Source organism: Cavia porcellus, unplaced genomic scaffold, assembly GCF_034190915.1.
Source record: "Cavia porcellus strain 051 isolate PalLab524CR breed Dunkin Hartley unplaced genomic scaffold, mCavPor4.1 scaffold_17, whole genome shotgun sequence".
NCBI classification, from domain to species: Eukaryota; Metazoa; Chordata; class Mammalia; order Rodentia; family Caviidae; genus Cavia; species Cavia porcellus.
Genome location: NW_026947500.1, coordinates 49421074 through 49439032, shown reverse-complemented (window position 1 = coordinate 49439032; position 17959 = coordinate 49421074).

Sequence of the window (17959 nt, the reverse complement as noted above, 5' to 3'; positions counted from 1 at the left end):
TAAGTGAAATAAATAAAATTCACATGTATAAATATCGAATAGTTTCCCTACTGTAAGAAATTATAAAAATATATAAAAATATGTGGCAATCATGATTCCCAATCATATTGGTTTGAAGTCATATAATGTTTTCACTCATTAATTGGAATTGTTTTAATCTGGGTTTTTCGATTTTATTGTTTGTGATAGTACAAATAGCTATTTTGAAGAAAACAAGACATCATAATAGCTAGTGCTGATTTAATATCATCTAGTTTTGAAGTTCCAAGAAGCTGTTGTTCATCTGTTTCCATTGGTTTTAACGTGTTGTATTACATTATATTTTACTATATGCGATAGTATAAACAAAATTTTTTATAGGCACAGAAATAATATAGAAACCGTTGTTCGTTTTCTGTTAGCTGATTCTAAATTTCCTGAAATTCTTTCATTCTCTTGAAGGCCTTCACACTGTCCTGATATGTTTGATGTTATAGTATATGAAGTCATACTCAAATACTTTAAGGAAGGACACACAATGGTGACTACTAGTATGTCAGGTTATCTGGTGGTGAAACACAATGATGCTTAAATTGTTCAGTTCTGAATTGTGTTGTTCTCTTACTATGTCCTCTTTTATCTCAATCTCCCCCTTTTTTTCCTTTTTTAAAAATTTAATTTATTTTTTCTTATTTTTTTTAATTAAGGGAAAACTAAATTAAAAAATAACAGGATATATTATAGCAACTTTTTTGTTTTCCTATTAATCTGATTTGAACCCCAGTATTGCTCTCCCCATCTTGTTCTGACTTATTTTACTATATTCTGTTTTGTTTGATAGTATCAAATTTGAGATTATAGGCAATCACTTTGAAGGCAATAAGATATACTATGATGCCCATTATGGTTTCGCTATTATCTTCTTTTGAAGTCCTGTAAGGTCTCCAACGTAGGTTTTATTTGTCTTGTTCTGTACCGTTTTGCTCAATTCTATTATACCTGATGATATAGGCAACTCTTTTTAAGATAGGATGAGGCACAATGCCTTTTGTAGTATTCTGTTTTTGCATAGTAGCTAGTATTCTGTTTTTGCATCCTGTACTATGTCCATCCTTCTGTTCTAACTGACTCTGTTTTGCTTTACACATTATAAGAACTGTGGGAGTAATAAAGCCCAAAGGTGTAATTGTTATTTTAAAAAAGAGAGGAAAAGAAAGTGGTCTAAAGGATATAACTGCATGTATATTTAAGTGTATATGATAGAAAACCATATCACTGAGTTTTTGTTGGATCATTGAACAGAACTGTCTGCAATCTCACTGTATGAATGTCAACTTTGTATGCTTTAATTTTGTAATTTGGACAACTGTCTCTAAGATGACAATATATAATCTATTAACTAGTGATTTCTTACTGTATATTTTTTTCTTTGAATTCTGTATTACTTGTACCCTTTTACTGCTTTTTTTTTATTTCTCTTTAAATAAAAAAAGAGTTCCTTTTTCACCAGTAATCCCCCTAGAACTTATTCTATTTTTGCATTCTCTATGATCATCATTCTGCCTGGGACCAGATGGATTTTCCATGTAGCTTTGATTTATATTCAGCTAAAGAAGTTGCACACTAAAGCTCTGTTTTATCCATTTAACCACAGAAGCAGAACATTTCTACTTCTTTCAAACATTTCTGTTACTGGAACTACAATAAAATATAATAAATATTAAATCACTTAGCTCCGATCATGCTGGTTGGAGTAATGTAAATATCTAGCCTGGGTGTTATACCATCATCACATGTAGATGCTCATCTAGCCCTAGATAAAGAATTTAAAATATCAGACAGGCTACTTTGCTCAAAAGTAATTTTTCAGTTAAATTGAATTTATTATTTGACTCTTTTAAAATTATTTTATGCTTATTTCTTTTATTCTTCTAAAATAAAATGTCAAGATCACTAAAAAGAAATATGGATAAGCAACAAAAATGATAAAAAAATTAAAAGTCTACAATCATATTTTTCCTCCTTGAGGCAAATTTTGTGAATAATATCCAGATATTTCTCTACTAAAATTTTAATTTTTTCACTATTATTTCATATTTGTATTTTTCATATTATTTCATATTATTATTTCATAAAAATAGTAGAGGTAGTTTTTTAATTAAATTTAAAAATAAAAAGCTAAAATAATGAAAAACAATACCAGACATTCGCAAATTCAGAAGTCATTGTTCAGAAGATAGGAGTAAATTAAAATGCAAATAATTTATAGCATATTTTCAGGTCAGTTGTTTTTGTTTAAAAATGTGAGCAACAACAATACAATGAGTAGAGTTTAAAGATGTTTTTACCATTTCTGTGTTCTGTTGAAAGTGATAAATTCAAGATAAATTACAAGTTTCAAAGTTGGGAAGTGCTTGTAATTCATGTTTGAGAAGTGCCTCCCTGGTACAATCCAGAATCTAGATATATTTATAGCGCTGCTAATTGAGGGTGTTCTACATACCCACCATTTAGATTTGGGGAAGGAAATACTCTTGGGTGAGAAATGAGACAGACAGTCCTCTGTGAGGCAAGACAGCCGGAGGACAAAGTACAGGAGGGCGTGGAATTGCTGAGGCAGCCCACACCAAGTGCAGTAAGAGGTCCTGAGAGGACCAGCGCTGTCTTGGGTAAGGCTGATGGAAGTCAGTGTCACAGTCCTTTTCCCTCCTGTGGAGAAGCTGAACCTTCCCAAAGCACTTAGCCAGGATGCAAGAACAGATGATGGGGTGCCAAGGGCTCAAAGGGACTGCTTGAGCCTTGTAGAGTGCTGAAGACCAAGACCTGGGTGGTGATGGACAGACTTGGAACAGTCGTGGCTTCCTGTTTTTTTCTTCCAAGGAGCAGGACTCAGTTGTGATCCAGGTACAGAGAGACTGAAACATGCTAACTGGATGCTACTCAATGGGTTTCTAGTTCAGCCCAGAAGTCTCTGCCTTTGATTTATTGGATTTAGTTATCTTTGAAACACTTAGTTAAAGGATGGAAAGCACAATCTCAGATATGAATATGTTCCATGTTCCTAGTAAAATAAGATTTCTTTTTACAACTTGATCGATGGTTCTCCTCTAAGGAAGATCATAAAGGTTTCAGCTGTGGCTTATAAAGGAACCTCCTGTCATGCGTGGTACATACACATCAGCTGGTATCTTGAGCTCTGTCCTTGCCATACCAGCAAAAGGCTGTGCCACCCATACCACCAAAAGGCTCTTTCACCACTGAGAGCCATAAGTTCACAAACACTACTTGGAATTCATGGCACCTGTGGATTTCCAATACTTCTGCATCGCAGAGTCTGAGGATTCTCCCTATTATTCTTCTCCCTCAGCATATTTTTTATTTGAGTTAGTGTGCCTTAAATTATTTTTAATTCTATAAAATGATAAAAGAATATAATGACAGCTTATGTCCTGTACATAAGGTTGGTATTTGTTTTAATTTGTGAGATTAATTTGGAATTACAAAAAACCTCAGTGCCCTAACACTCCGGATATTGATTAAATATTATTTACAATTTATTGTCATTGTGAGGATCATTTCTCCTACTGGTGGGCACAGAATCATCATGCTTTTGTGAAGCATGACAGCATTAATGATTTTGCGCATGTTAATTATATGCATGGGATTTTCCTGGATCTCTCTTAATACAGAGTCAGTGTTCTCTGTTTGGACTGCTTCATAGTGAGTCCCAATATCAACAGAATCATCTTTTAAAAAGGAGTGCAAGCTTCTCATAGAGGATGGTAGGTTGAGAAGGAGTTCTTAGCCAAAATGAACTTAGAATACACCCTTGTACCTGGCCTCTTAGCAATGCTTCATAATTAAGGACAAAGAAATAGCTGACTAAACAAGATTTGTGTTGCCCTGTCATGATTTATGTCTGTGTCCCCCAGGCCTCATGAATTTGCATTGTGCATTTGTGATTGGTTCATTGTCTAGTGCTTGGATTGATGATGTCAGTGCTACACCCACGTAAGGGTGGAGCCAGGATGTGATGTAATGGCAGGAAGAAGATGTATCTTGCTCCTTGCTGGTTCCTGCTTGCTCTTTGCAGCCGCCCTGAACTGCGGCCCAGCCATGCCCGCCTGTCTTGGAGGCAACTAAGTGTGGACTAAAACCTCCAAAAACTGTAAGAAATAAACCTTTCCTTTCCCAACTTTGGGCTTTAGGTATTTTGTCTCAGCAATGAGTAAAAAGTAACTAAGACATCCTGTGAGTTAACGTCATTGAGGACTGCGGAGGAAGAGAACAAGAAATGAGTAGGAAGCAAGCCTCTCTGGTGAACCAGCTCCATGCACAGGTTGTGGCCATTTGGGGCACGGCCAGTCCCCAGCCTTTTTCTGTGAGTCAGCACAACTCATGGACTGTGGGACAAAAGAATAAGAAATCAAAAAGGAACAGTGAAACAAGAAAACCCAACTCTCCCTACCCCTGTAAGCAACCTGCTGATCTGGAGAAACATAGGCTGTGATGATGGCTATTCATGTGAAGTGAAATTTGATGCTTGTGGTATCTGGTGTTTCACTGACCTTGCAGGTCTAGAACCAGTGGTCTGATCACTTGTTTGGAGGATCAGGGTACATAGTCTCACTTCTATGGGTCTCTCCTTCTGAAGGTGATAGCTATTGTTGATTCTATATTATCTTGCTTTAAAGTCATGTATTATTTTCATTGTTTTTTTGGGGGGGTTGGGTTTTGTTTTGTTTTGTTTTGTTTTGTTTTGTTTGATTTTGTTATATCCAATGGCATGAGCAACTATTTCTAAGATAACAAAATATACTGTGGTGGCCATTTTGGATTTACTATTGGCTTGTTTTGAAGTCCTTTATTGCATTCATTATTTTGTTTTTATTGGTTCTACTCTGCTCTTTTTTTTTTTTTCCTATTTCTACTATATCTGAAGGTATCTACAGCTGTTTTAAAGACAAGAGGCATTATGGTAACCATTGCTGATTTCATATTGTTTTGAAATCCTGTGTTGCTTATATTTGATTTTATTATTGGCTTTGCTCTATTTTGTTTTACTTGATTTTATTCTCTTTAAAATAAAAAAAAAGTATTTCCACCACTTTATTGAGCATAACTGTCTCCTTTTTTCCTGATGTAATAAGAATAAGTATTCAAACCTTGTGCAGGGGATGTGAAACCTGCTTCCCAGAGTTTAAGTTCATTGTGATTTTAAACCATGTACATTCTTTCCAGGCTGTATTCTTGGGTCTCTGCACCTGAGGAAGATTTAGAGCAGCCCCTCACTGCCTACCTCCTCCCACACCATGAGAGTGTGCAGTAGTGTCTTTTTTTTTTAATTTTATTTTGAAAGTAGCAAAAATACAATGGAACAAGACAGAACAAAGCCAATTGAGACAATGCAGTGAAATTGATACAGAACTTCATAATAGGACACTGGGAAGGCAATAATAGTTACTATTGTATATATTGGCTTCACAATAGTTGTCCAGTCAATCAGGTATAGTGAAATCAAACCAAAAACAGAACATTATAAAGCCAATTGAGAGTACTGAATAGAGCAAAAGAAATATAACAAAACAAAACAGTGAAAACAACCTTTGCATTCAAACAGAAGACAGAAAGAAATTCCCCATATTTGCTATACTGCATGTAGTCATCCTCCCATGAGATGCTGAGATATCTATCCCCAGTAGCTATGGGGGGGTTGTATTTGATTCTCAGCCCATGTGCCAGTAGGCTCATAGGAGCCGCTGGTTCTCCTCTTGGCCCACATCGGTGACACTTACCAAGAGGATAGGCTAATAAGATGCCTAAGTCTCACCATGGCCAGACCTCAGGAGCACGGGTTCTCTCTCTCTTTTCTTTGAGTGAGAGAGAGAGAGAGAGAGAGAGAGAGAGAGAAAGAAAGAAAAAGAAATAACAGAAAAGTCAAGAAGCAAACAAATCACAAAAAATGACAATAAAATCATAACAACAGCTATATAGGTTTTCAAAACAAGATGATAGGAACTTAACAATGGTTGTTATATTGCATATGGTCATATTCAAAACAGTTGCTCAAGTTACCAGGTATAGGAATGAAACAAAACAGTAAAATGGAACAAAACATTAGATTGCAGAAACAAGACAGAAAGAAATTCCCCACAGTTGCCATAATATGTATTGTTATCTTCCAAAGAGATGCTCAGACTACCAGTTTTAGGCCTGTAAAGTCAATCAAACAATGCATGCATTATGTTATTATTATTGTTTTTACTTCAGTTACTATCATCTCAGTTTGAATCAGTCTATTGCCTGCGGGTGGGAGAAGGTCTCCCAGCCTGCACAATGGCTGGCTCAGGGGAAGGCATAGTTTGTCTTCTTGATTCTCTTCCCATTCTCCATGGCAGCTGCCCTGGCTCAGAGGAAGGTATGGTTTAGCTTCTCGATTCTCCTCTTGTTCCCTGTGACAGCTGCTTCTCTGCAATAGTTTCTAATCTCTAAGTTTAATGCTATAGGGCTGTGGTCCCCAAACTGTTTTGTCAACTTTTCCAGAGATGGCAATAGAGTGTGTGTTTCTTTTCTGGATGATTTAAAGGACAGCACAATCAAAAGCTGCCTCCTGTGTAGTTTATAGCAAGTTTCAGATTCCTATGAGAATCTAATGCCACAGCTGATGCAACAGGAGGTGGCACTTGAGTGGGGATCCCAGTGATGTGCAGCAGCTACAGATGAGGCTTCATTAGACTGCCCATTGTTCACCTCTTCCTGGGAACCTTGTTCCTAACATGTTGTAGACTAATACAAGTTCATGACCCAGTGTTGGGACCCTTGCCTATATGGTCTAAAGCACTTGTAAATATTCTGTCAGTGTCTAGGATATAAGATCAGAAGAATAATGCAACATTAACACAATCAACAAGCAAATGAAACAAAATCAAAAAATTCCTTCACCTCATATGGCTAAGCAGCATTCAGCCAGATTCCTGTGCTGGTTACCGGAGTCCAGGGAAATCTGGTTCCACTACAGAATTTCTGTGAGCCACAGTATATCCTGAAATTAGTCAGCATTGTGGGAGCAATTGGGGTCCACCAGGGCTGGGTGTGACTCAGTCTCTATTTGACTGGTCACAGTCCAGCATCCTCTTTCCAGACCCCTTGCCCTGGAAGTCAGAAGTCCGAAGTCACACGGTACCAGATCCAGGGAATTAGATGGATGAGCACATACTGTAATGTGCTCAGGAGTTTCCATTTCCACCAAATAGCACTTGGCAGCAATATTAAGCCTGCCTTTTGTTTATTTGTTTGAATCTCATTTTGTAGAGATACTCAGGAAAGAGGACTTCCAGCAGTATTTCAGAAACTGGTAGGAGTGGCAGAATACATGTATTTGAAGCAAGGGGGAGTAATGTGAGGGTGATTGGTGTTAATATGTTTTTTACAATGGTACATTTTCACCAAATAATCACATGATATCCAGTAGTCTCACTCAAGGATTCTAAAAAACCATACCCTGTGAAACAATGTATTGTAATCCATGATAAAGGAACATACTGAATTTGAGAAGAAAATTAATGTTGAGGTTTTAAAGGAAAAATTTGTGTAGACATTTTACTCATTGTATGTAAGTATTTTTGTTTCCTGCGCTGAAATAGAGGAGAAAATGAGGATAGATGAAGACCCAGTGACGTCTTACACTACAGTGCCTGTGTGTTTGTGGAGATGATTTGTCTGAGTGAACTTCTTACTGACACAGCCTCTTCAAAGGGTTCCCTGAATGTATTCATGTAGTTTTTAGTGGTGAAGGGTAAAAATGACAGTCAATCTGAGGCAGGAGATTAGGCAATGTGAAGCAGCTGAACCATTGGCTGTGACCTTTTAATCACAAAGACCTGTCAATCACAGGCTGGAAAACACATGCACAACAAGTCCTGCCCAGACCAGGACATGTCATCAGAGTGGAGTCTAAAAATGTTAGCCACTGGCCTCATGGCCACTGTCTTCTTTCTCTAGAAATGTCCCTACTTGCATGCAGGATGTAATACTTTTCCCCTTTCACGCTTTGGAGCACTTTTATTCTTTAAATGATTTCTTCTTCCTTTTTTTTCCTCCCAACTTTAACTGTTCATAAATGTACAAACACTATAGTCTTCATCTGTCCAATTCTTTGACCAAGGACTGGAAGAGATCCCTAGGTACCAATATCCTGTAAAAACCCCATAATACCTCATTTGTCTTTATCTTGGCATTACAATATGAGTCCCTCTCCTGGTGAACATCTCTGTCTACCTTCATTTCTTTTGGTGTCAGAGTTCTATGAGGCACACACTTGGAGCGTGAGGCACACACAGGGGTGCAGTCCTCTACTGGAAGGTGCTTGGCCCTAGTGCTCTTGGTATGGCTGTAGAATCTGTGGTACTTCTTCACTCTGGAAACTCAGCATTAGTTCCATCACTACACAAATGTTTACTCAGTAAATATGTCTTTGCCTGTAAAAGAGATAAGATAAAAGGACAAATTTCCAGTCAAGCATGGAAAACAAATAAACTAATCCCAGTTTATTTTAAAAAAATTAAAGACAGAATACTTCTCTTTCATTAAAGTCCCAGAGGTATGAGCTACTTTGGGGACATGTAGCTCCCAACATAGAAATGATGTGACCTCCTGGGAGAATGTTTATGGAAGCAAAGAAGATACTTAATTTGTTCCAGAGTGGAATCTTATTCTTCCAGAGAGGAAAACTAAGAATGAAACCATACATCTGCTGCAAAATTTGACCTTCCTCTATGCAAATGCACGAGCTGGCCAGGAGATGGATGGCCCGCTGACAAGGAATTCAGTTCACTCTGATTCCAGTTTTGTTTTAGTTCTTTCTGTCATCTCAAAAGAAGAAAGGAATTCATCAGAATGTAAGTTTAGGACATATTTGACTTCATTTTTTTCTGTGTTTACTCTGAGAAAATAAAAGTGGCTGGCATTTAAACAGTGACATACAAAATGTGGTAAAAAATATAATGAGTGTTTAATTAAAAATTATTACAGTAAAAGATACGCTGCCATTCACCCTATCTTTCAAAATGCTCTCTTTAGCTTCAAAAGTATCTTTTGGAAGCATTTCTGCATTCTTTCATGAATCTTTAGCTGTGTCATGTGGCTACCCCCAGGACCTGAGTGGCTTCCAAATATTTCTCACTGTCCTTCATTTTAACTTTGTGGAAAATTCAGAAGCCACAAGATACCAGAGCCAGTGAGAAGGTGGGTTAGGACACACTATAATGTGTTTCTGGCCTGCTTCCCCACGGAGGGCACTTGGCATGAGCTTTCAGACGAGTTTTGATCACCTCATGAAGACCTTCTTGAAAGAGGACTTCCAGAACTGCTTCAGAATGTGGCAGGAATGATGGGAGAAGTGTGCTCCTAGTCAGGAAGAAGGGGACTGTGAATGGGATTCATGCACCGTTCTACTTTTGTTATATCAATAACTTTTTATTTAAACTTTTTTGGTGTATTCTGATCATGCTTTTATAGAAGACTATCCCTTAAAACTGTGTAACAAAATATAGCAAGCATTACTGTGAATGCCTGTAAATTACCAAAAGCATTCTGATAAAATGAATCCATTTTCAGATACAGAGAAAATCACTCTCCTTACTGCTCATGTATAAAATCATTGTGGCCCAGAGAGAGCTGTTGGGCCCCCATTTCAGGATCATTAGTATGGCATAGTGCCACTACACAGTCTCATGACCACACTGTGCACATGACACAGGGAAGGTAAGAGGCACTCTCATGACAGCATTGTTGACATATGTGTGTGAGCTCTTGAATGAGAGCAAATTTCCAAAACTCAAGGAAATAGCATCTGATACCTAAACTTTTAGGGGGAAACTGCATCTGCCTTAATTGGATTATTGCTTGTGTTTTTCTTAGGGCTGTGGTCATTTGTCAAAGGTTTTTATTCCCCTAAATCCAAAGATTTAAAGTGATGAGTCTTCTTTCTTGGTTTCAGTTTCTGCACAGAATATAATCAATCATGGCAAAGAAGGGGATTCACAAAATACAAAAATTGTCCTGAGAGTTTTTTTTTAAAAACTTGTATCAGCTACTGTTCAGTTATTTCTCCTGCTATGAATGTGCAGATCATTTCATACACTAGGGCAATCAGAAAACAGAATGAAAATAATTGCAAGGGGAAAATTATTTGAAGAATTTTTCTGATCAAGAAATTATTTCCATAATACATAAATTTAAAAACTTAATAATAAGAAACCAAGAACAGCTCTGAGATTTGTGTAGATATGTGTTGAAGAAGATGTAATAGCAACAAATAGATGCATGGAAAATTTCAGATGAGCATATACTCATAACTTCAGTGATAATCAGGGCTTATCTCATGGCACTGATGCATTGAAGACTATCTCTAACCTTCCAGGAGAAAGGATTTTATTTTCGCAATACATCTGCTTCATGATAATACTCACCAAGGCCATGCTATGAAATCGAAAATCAGCGTGTGACTAAGGGAAAAAAGAAAAAAAATGCCTTAATACTTTGCAGTTTTGCATAGCTAATGTGTTACCTGCCTGACACCTGACGAGCAGAATGCTGAGAAAATGAATTACGGTCAATAGCAGACGTAAGTATTTAATCAGGCCAGCAAAATATTTTTGGTCTAAATAAAAACAAAAAGTATCATAGATTTCTATGACCCAAGTTTGCAAGCCTATGGAAGGAATAGGAGAGCCAGAGCCTGGAGATCCTGCATGTGTTTTTTGTTTTACTAATTAACATTTGGTCTTGGTGAATCATTACATTTGATACAGCACCTTTCACTATGAGTTGGAGGTGTGCAGAATATGGATTCAAGCAATTGTCTATTCCTAGCGTCTTCCGAATTTAGATTAAGGATGAAAAATCTAAAAGCAAACCCACAACCTCCCTTGAAAATTTAGACTGTCAGGGACCTGGCACCAATCAGAACTTGTGCTCCACGAAGCACTGGACTGAGAAATCCACACCAAGTTGATCACCTTGCCTTCCCAGCCCGGGTCTCCAGCATGATATGACCTGTTCCCCACTACTGATGAGAGGTGGGATGTCCCCTCTTCTTGGATGCTTTCCACTGAAACCATACATTCGGACAAACATCAGAAGATGGGGAATTTTCTTGGGTCCTTGATCTTCTTACCTTTGCACCTGTGTGCAGGAAGCATTTAAGTCTCAGAGTTACCACCCATTTCCCAAGAGCGATATGATGCGATGATTCTCTGCACTCATGGGAGATACAGAGATCTGATGACCTGTCATCCCCTAAGGAATTATTCTCTCCTCTTATAAACTTAATGATAACACAAGAGATTTGTAAGGCTCCTTAGTGAAGATGGAACCCTTTTTGAAACTGCATGGGCTCTTTCTTCTGGCCTACATGTGCCTACGTGGTGTGATTTCAGGGGTAATTGAGAAAGGTCTTTCTGCTAATGCCTATAAATTCTTTGAAAGAAGATAATGTATTCTGTGTCCTAAAGAATGACATTGATATATTATAAGGGTTAAAGAAAAAATTAATGAATGGTCTTTATAATTAGAAACAAAGAAAAAGGACCCAAGGAAACCCTGAGAGGTATTCTATGGGATCACTGATTGCATTCTGCCATGGTAGGATGGGTGATGGCAGATGTGTAAACTCATCAGATCATACCCATTGGAGTTCTTAGTATTATATCAATGAAGAGTTATATCAAGTGGAACCAAAGAACTGCCACAAACTGTTGCATAAATTCAATTTAAACTTGTATTTCTCTATGAAGAAAATAAAAAACATTTATTTAAAAACCCTCATTCCATGTCCTGTGTGACCTGCACTTTGGGCTGTCTCATGGGTCATTGGAAACTTTCAGTTGGAAGAATTAATAGATATTTCTTTTCCACATTTACATGAAAGAAACTTTTAAGTATTTTCTTTAGCAAGAATGCCTTTTGGATTTCATATCCTAGAAGACTGAGGAGCTTCATTTTTCTCATTTGTTGTTAGATATAATGTTTATTTTAAATAATTTAACAGGTACCACTATAGAATGAAAAAGACCAAGTGACTTGGCATGCATCAAAATCTCCGTAAATACAGCTGTTTACAATGCAGGCAGTTCTGCTCACCCTGTCAGCCTGTCAGACAATCTTATATTTTAGTTGAAGTTATAAACTTCTAGAGTTAGAAGATCTTTTGTTAAAGCTCTAAGTCCTTTTATCTGTTTTGAATTATTTCACTTGTTAATTCACAATTGGTGTGTTTTATATGAGATTTATTAAATAATATTTCGTAATTACATTTAAAGTGCATTTACATGTAACATGGAGAGTGATATAAGGATTGCATAGTCATATAAAGAGGATGCTTTAAGGGATATTTGGCAGCTCTGATGATCAGAGGTGAATTTCTATGAAGATTGTGTTGTACCTGGCATGAGTTTTGTATCTCCTCCCATGAGTTCTGTGGTGTATTCTTCCATCACTGTCACCATCTTACATTTTCCTAAGTCCCCAAGAAAAAACATCACTTCCACTGAGAGCTCTTTTAAATTCTAGGCACTGGGTATTAAGCACTTTTTTCCCAAAGTAATTGGAAACATACAGTAATTCACTAAGTTTCAGATTTAATGCCTCTCTACTTCCCCTTCTAATAGTTTTCAAGAACTCTTTCTCCCAGAAAGCATAAATATCAAGATCACCACACACAATTCTCCAGAGCAAGTAGCATTCCCAGAGGATATTAAATACGTATCATCATTTAGTGTTTGTGTGATTTATATTTAACAAAGGAAGACTTTTTCAAATACTCTGATACTTTGGTGCTATGGTAACACAAATGATTAGTGATGCCAATTCTGGAGTCAGGAAAAAACTGTGTTTGAATCCCAGTCATGATCCCTATGAACTATCCAGAAAAGTTACCTTTCCAGACTCTGATTTTGGGCATATATACATAAGAATGTACATGTGTGTAGAAAGGTACTTGGCAAATAACAACTTCTTCAATATAAATATCAATTCCTGTTATCATCTGGCCTTAGTCATTTCTACTTTGACCTAGTAGAGGAGTGGTTGAATAAGTTATCAGTTTTGCCATCAATTCATTGAGATGGCATCTTTACTAATCAATATTGCCTCTTGCTTATTAAGTTGTTTGCTTATTAAGCTTTAAGTTCTTCATGATAAGTTTATTGCAAGTTAACTTCCAATGATTCTTTGCTATGGACCAAATTCCTTTAAAATTCCTATATCCTATGTTAAATTTTAGAATGCTCTGTGGAGACAACATTGCATGCTAACTTCTGATTGGTTTGCATCTGAGAGGCAGGAGGTAACTCATCATCTGACACTCTATTTGGTGCCATGCTGGCTAGGATTAAAAATCACTTCTTATTCTGAAGGTTTTTGGAGTGTGATGCTTCATAACCTAGGATTAACTACCTCTCATTACCTGTTATTGACCACCTAATTATTCCTTTGTTGCCCAGCTGTCTCTTCCTACTATTCTGTTATGTCGTTAGCCCCTGATAACTTCTGCATGTGACCACTGACTTCACAATGTTACATGAGCCTTCTTCAATTTCTACTCAAAAATCAGTTGTAAAAACTTATGTCTATTTAACTTATCACAGTGTGTCTCCATATAACATCTAACCCACAGTGAGATGGGAGTTATTTACTTACTTAAATATTTACTTCCATGTTTCGCACATCTCAGCAATATCAGATTGTATATTTTCCGCAAAGATATCTACAAATCATGAGAGATTAAGATTCCAGAAAAATAAGCCAACATTTCCAGTTTGAGTGTTACAGCCCCATGCATTTCAAAGTGCAAATTTTATTAACTGATACAGAGATAAACTAATTTGACTTACTTCTTAAAGTAGCACAAATAATGTAAATGATTATCAGATACTGACCAATTTGTTGCAGAACTTGTGTCTTCTAAGTGAAAGATATATTGGGACAAGCATGAATCTAATAATTCTATAATCAGACTATAGAAGCTGATAAGGTCTCTTGTTCTAGAATGAAAGAATGTTAAAGTGAGGTGTTACTTGATTTTGTGTACAAAATTCACACTCATTGTTTATCTTATGTCAGTCTCACTATTATTCACCTACTCTTACTTCTTACACTGAACCATTCAGTGATGGTTAAGAGGATGAGACTTGAGTTCATTCTCCACTGGGCCCAGGTATCTCAGGGGTAAAGGAGAGAAATGTGCAAGATTTCATCAGTTTCAAAGGATTAAAATCAGTCAGATGAGAATGAGGTAAAATGACAGAGTCACCGGGGACCAGAACACACCCCACATAACAGAGGATAGGACGCTTTATCTTGAGTCTATTTTGAAGACTCTAAGATTGAAAATAGCATGAATTTGTAGCTATGGATCTCAGTTATCAACTCCATTTTGAAACATACTTGAATTGATATCATAACTTGGGATATTTATCTTTAATGAAAAATAAAAACTAAATACTGAACTTTACCAAATGCAGAACAATTCTGCTGCTGCAGGGAAAGTGTAAAAGCTTTAGTTTCTCTATGTGGCAGTGGATGGTTTCTTCTGTCTTTTCTAAGTGTGTCTCCTACCTAAACTTGGGCTATCAACGTGTCATTCCTAAGAAGATGGAGTTGTAGTTTTTGTAGTTTTTGATGATGTTAAGCATACAACAGCAACACACAAAAGAATCATACCAAGGTCAAGCAGTAAGAAGGTAAGAAAAAGACAAAAAGTTCTGCACAAATAACTTACTGACTGAAAAAAACTCAGTCTTTCCAATATTGTTATCCTCTGTTGACCCTAAGTTCCAAAATCATTGAGTGACTAAGAAAGTCCATATTTATTTTGATGACTAAGAAGAAGCATAAGCAGTTGCAAACTGCATGAGTTTTAGGCACATTTTTAATATCAGAAAAATATTGGAGTTTTAGATGCAATTTTACTATCAAAGAAAATCCCACTATAGCTTTTGGGGACTTAGACATTTAAAAACTGAATTACTCACCGCAAGGGTAGAATTTTGCCTGCAAAATCTTAACAGTGTGAGCGAGAATAATGTAGAAAATATTAAAATAGAGGAGAAGATAGAAGCATGCAATTCATACTATGAGATGAAAAATATATTTTGGAAATGATTCATATTTAATGAATGTGATTTCTCCAAAGTACAATATTCAACAGCAGCAAACACTTTTTGTCAAGATATATATGGCTGTGTCACTAAATACAAGTACGTACTGGAGTATTAGTGAAGTTCTGACAACAACGGATCTGTTTTCAGTTCTCATATCCGAAATTTATGTGGTCATCCTAAATGACTACATAGTTTAGGAAAATCATAATTACACTGACTGAGTAAAAATATAGACTCCATTAAGATAATTTCATGCCTTTTAGCAAGTTGTTCTTTTCTACCTTAATTTTAGCCTATGTGATAATAAAATAGCAACTTCGTCTATCTTATGAAATTTAAATAAAATAATACAGAAAAATTAAACACAACATAGAGCTTAGCAAATCATCAAAAATATCTTTGATACATTTTAAAACTTGTTAAATTTCACCTGGCAGTATTTTCCCTGCAGGATTAGCATGTCTGATGTATTTTTTTCCTTTGTATGTTTTTATTTTAACATGTCAATATTAGCAACTTTATGTACGTAATTATAATACCACAGGCAAACAACTGTTCAATCTATTTGGTGCTTACTTTCTATGCCACAACTGTTAAAAATTATTTTAATTGATTTTACTTAGATCTGATGTATTTTATTCTTTTCATTCTGTCTTATACTGTGAGAGAAGCTTTCTGTTTAGGTGCTAGGTACTTAGCTCAGAGGATTAAACAGTTTCAGGGCAATCATGAGGTCATGCGTTTGATATCCACTATCAAAAACCTATTTGAGACTGAGAGACCAACGATGCAATATTTTTATCCCAGTACCTTGGGAGGTGTTATTTTGAGACTAGAATTCCACACAAGAAGATCGTATCATAGAAGGTAACTTATACATCTGTGCCAGGAAAATCCAGAAATAAACAAGGTGGGATAAAAGAAGGGCAAATATTTTGGCATCACAAATGGGCATCTTGGTTTTGCTGCAAATGAACTGAAGGATGTTTACATCTTGCTGAAGTCATCTAACACAGGCGAGATTACTGATACGCTTGAGTTATTACCTCCTGACCTCCTTCACCGATCTGTGGTGAAGCTCATGCAACAGTTGGTGCCATGACACTCTGGCAGTGTGATAATGTTCTACAAAAATACGGCATCTTAGTATTGCTTAGCAAATTTAACCCTCTTTAAACAAAACTGCATGGAGCAGAACATTAACAGACACTTTTGTGTAGGCCAGTTCTGTAGGAATGGAATCCTCTTCTCACTGTCTCTCACTGTTACCATCAGAAGATTCTTTTTCTCAGTTATCAACAAATGTATTGGACTATGCTGCTTCCAGATTTTCATTTTAAACATTGTCACATAACATGCTGCTGTAATTGACAGGAAGATTAGTACCGTGTCTCACTTCCAGAGCAGTAGTTTGATTGATAGCTTTGCATAGGTCAATCTATTACATAATAGTCTGTAATCATGGAGGGGGTGGCATGTGAGTGACAGTCAGTATTAATTTAAATATAGGCACTCCTGCATACATTTTTAATTAATATATCTAGCTAGACTGAGTTTCCTTGATGGTCCTATTTGATTTGGAGAAATCTAAATTTCATTTAGACTACATCAGTTTACAGTTTAGATCTGAAACAGGCCCTAAACTCTCTGATGTTTTCCGGTAAGGTTTTCAGAAGGTGAATGTATCAGGGAGACACTGTACTCACTGGCAGACTAATTCACTGATGAGCTCACAGCTGAGTGTGCTGCTGGGAGGTGGGGCACAGGTGTAGGAAGGAGATCCCTGTGGTTTCACTGCAGTTTGACCCCGTCTGTCTGTCTACTCCCAAGTGGGGAGCAGTTTTTCTCCATGCTTTATGCCATGGTGCTTTCACATGGCGCCCTCTGACCATGGACTGAAATCTCTGACAGTGGGAGCCCAAATAAACCTTCTTTATCTTGCAGGTCTCAAGTATCTGGCCATAGCACCAAAAGGGCTGAGCAGTGCACTAGACCTAGCCTGGGCATCTTTCTTTTAGTCTCATATGTGGCTTCATTGCAATGTATAATGAATAAATCTGATTTCCATTTACATTAATTGAAGTAAACATTACTTTGACTGAACAGCATGGCTAGGAAGTTTCCCAGCCGACTTCTGGTTTTCCTTGGTTATGAGTTTTCATTATTATAAATTAAACTAGTTCTTGATTAATACATTAAAACATAAAAAAAATCACCTTTTTGTGGGGACTAGTGCTGTTTTGCATGTTTTTATATTACATATAATTTAAAAGTAAATCATGGTTATTCTTTCAAATATTAGTTTTCTATGGTGAAAACTTTCAAATCATTTCTTCTAGAGTTTTGAATTGTATGCCACATAATTGTTAACTATACTTATGCTGCATGCAATATTTACTATTATAACTATGTGAATCTGTTTTCCAGGTATTTCACTGTACTGGCTAAACTACTTTTTTCATCAAGATTCATTCATTTTCACAATTCTATTTACTTACTGTTGGAGAGAGTGACTAAAAATGTACATTTAAGTGATAAGGAGAAATTGAAATGATGTATAAGTAGTATGCATGGTGCTATCCACTGTATTTCCCTTGGTCATAACATTTTAGAGTGCCCCATTCTTTTGAGTTTCAAACATTTTCCTTGTTTGGCAATGTCAATGAATTTTAATATTCATTATTTTAAAGTAATCATGTACTCACAGTATCATAAAAATTCTTATTGTTGTTTTTTCTAGAAGCTCTAAATAAAAGGAATTTTTGTCTAATTTAAAATAATGATAATCTCTGAAGTATAAGTTCTTGTAATTATTCATA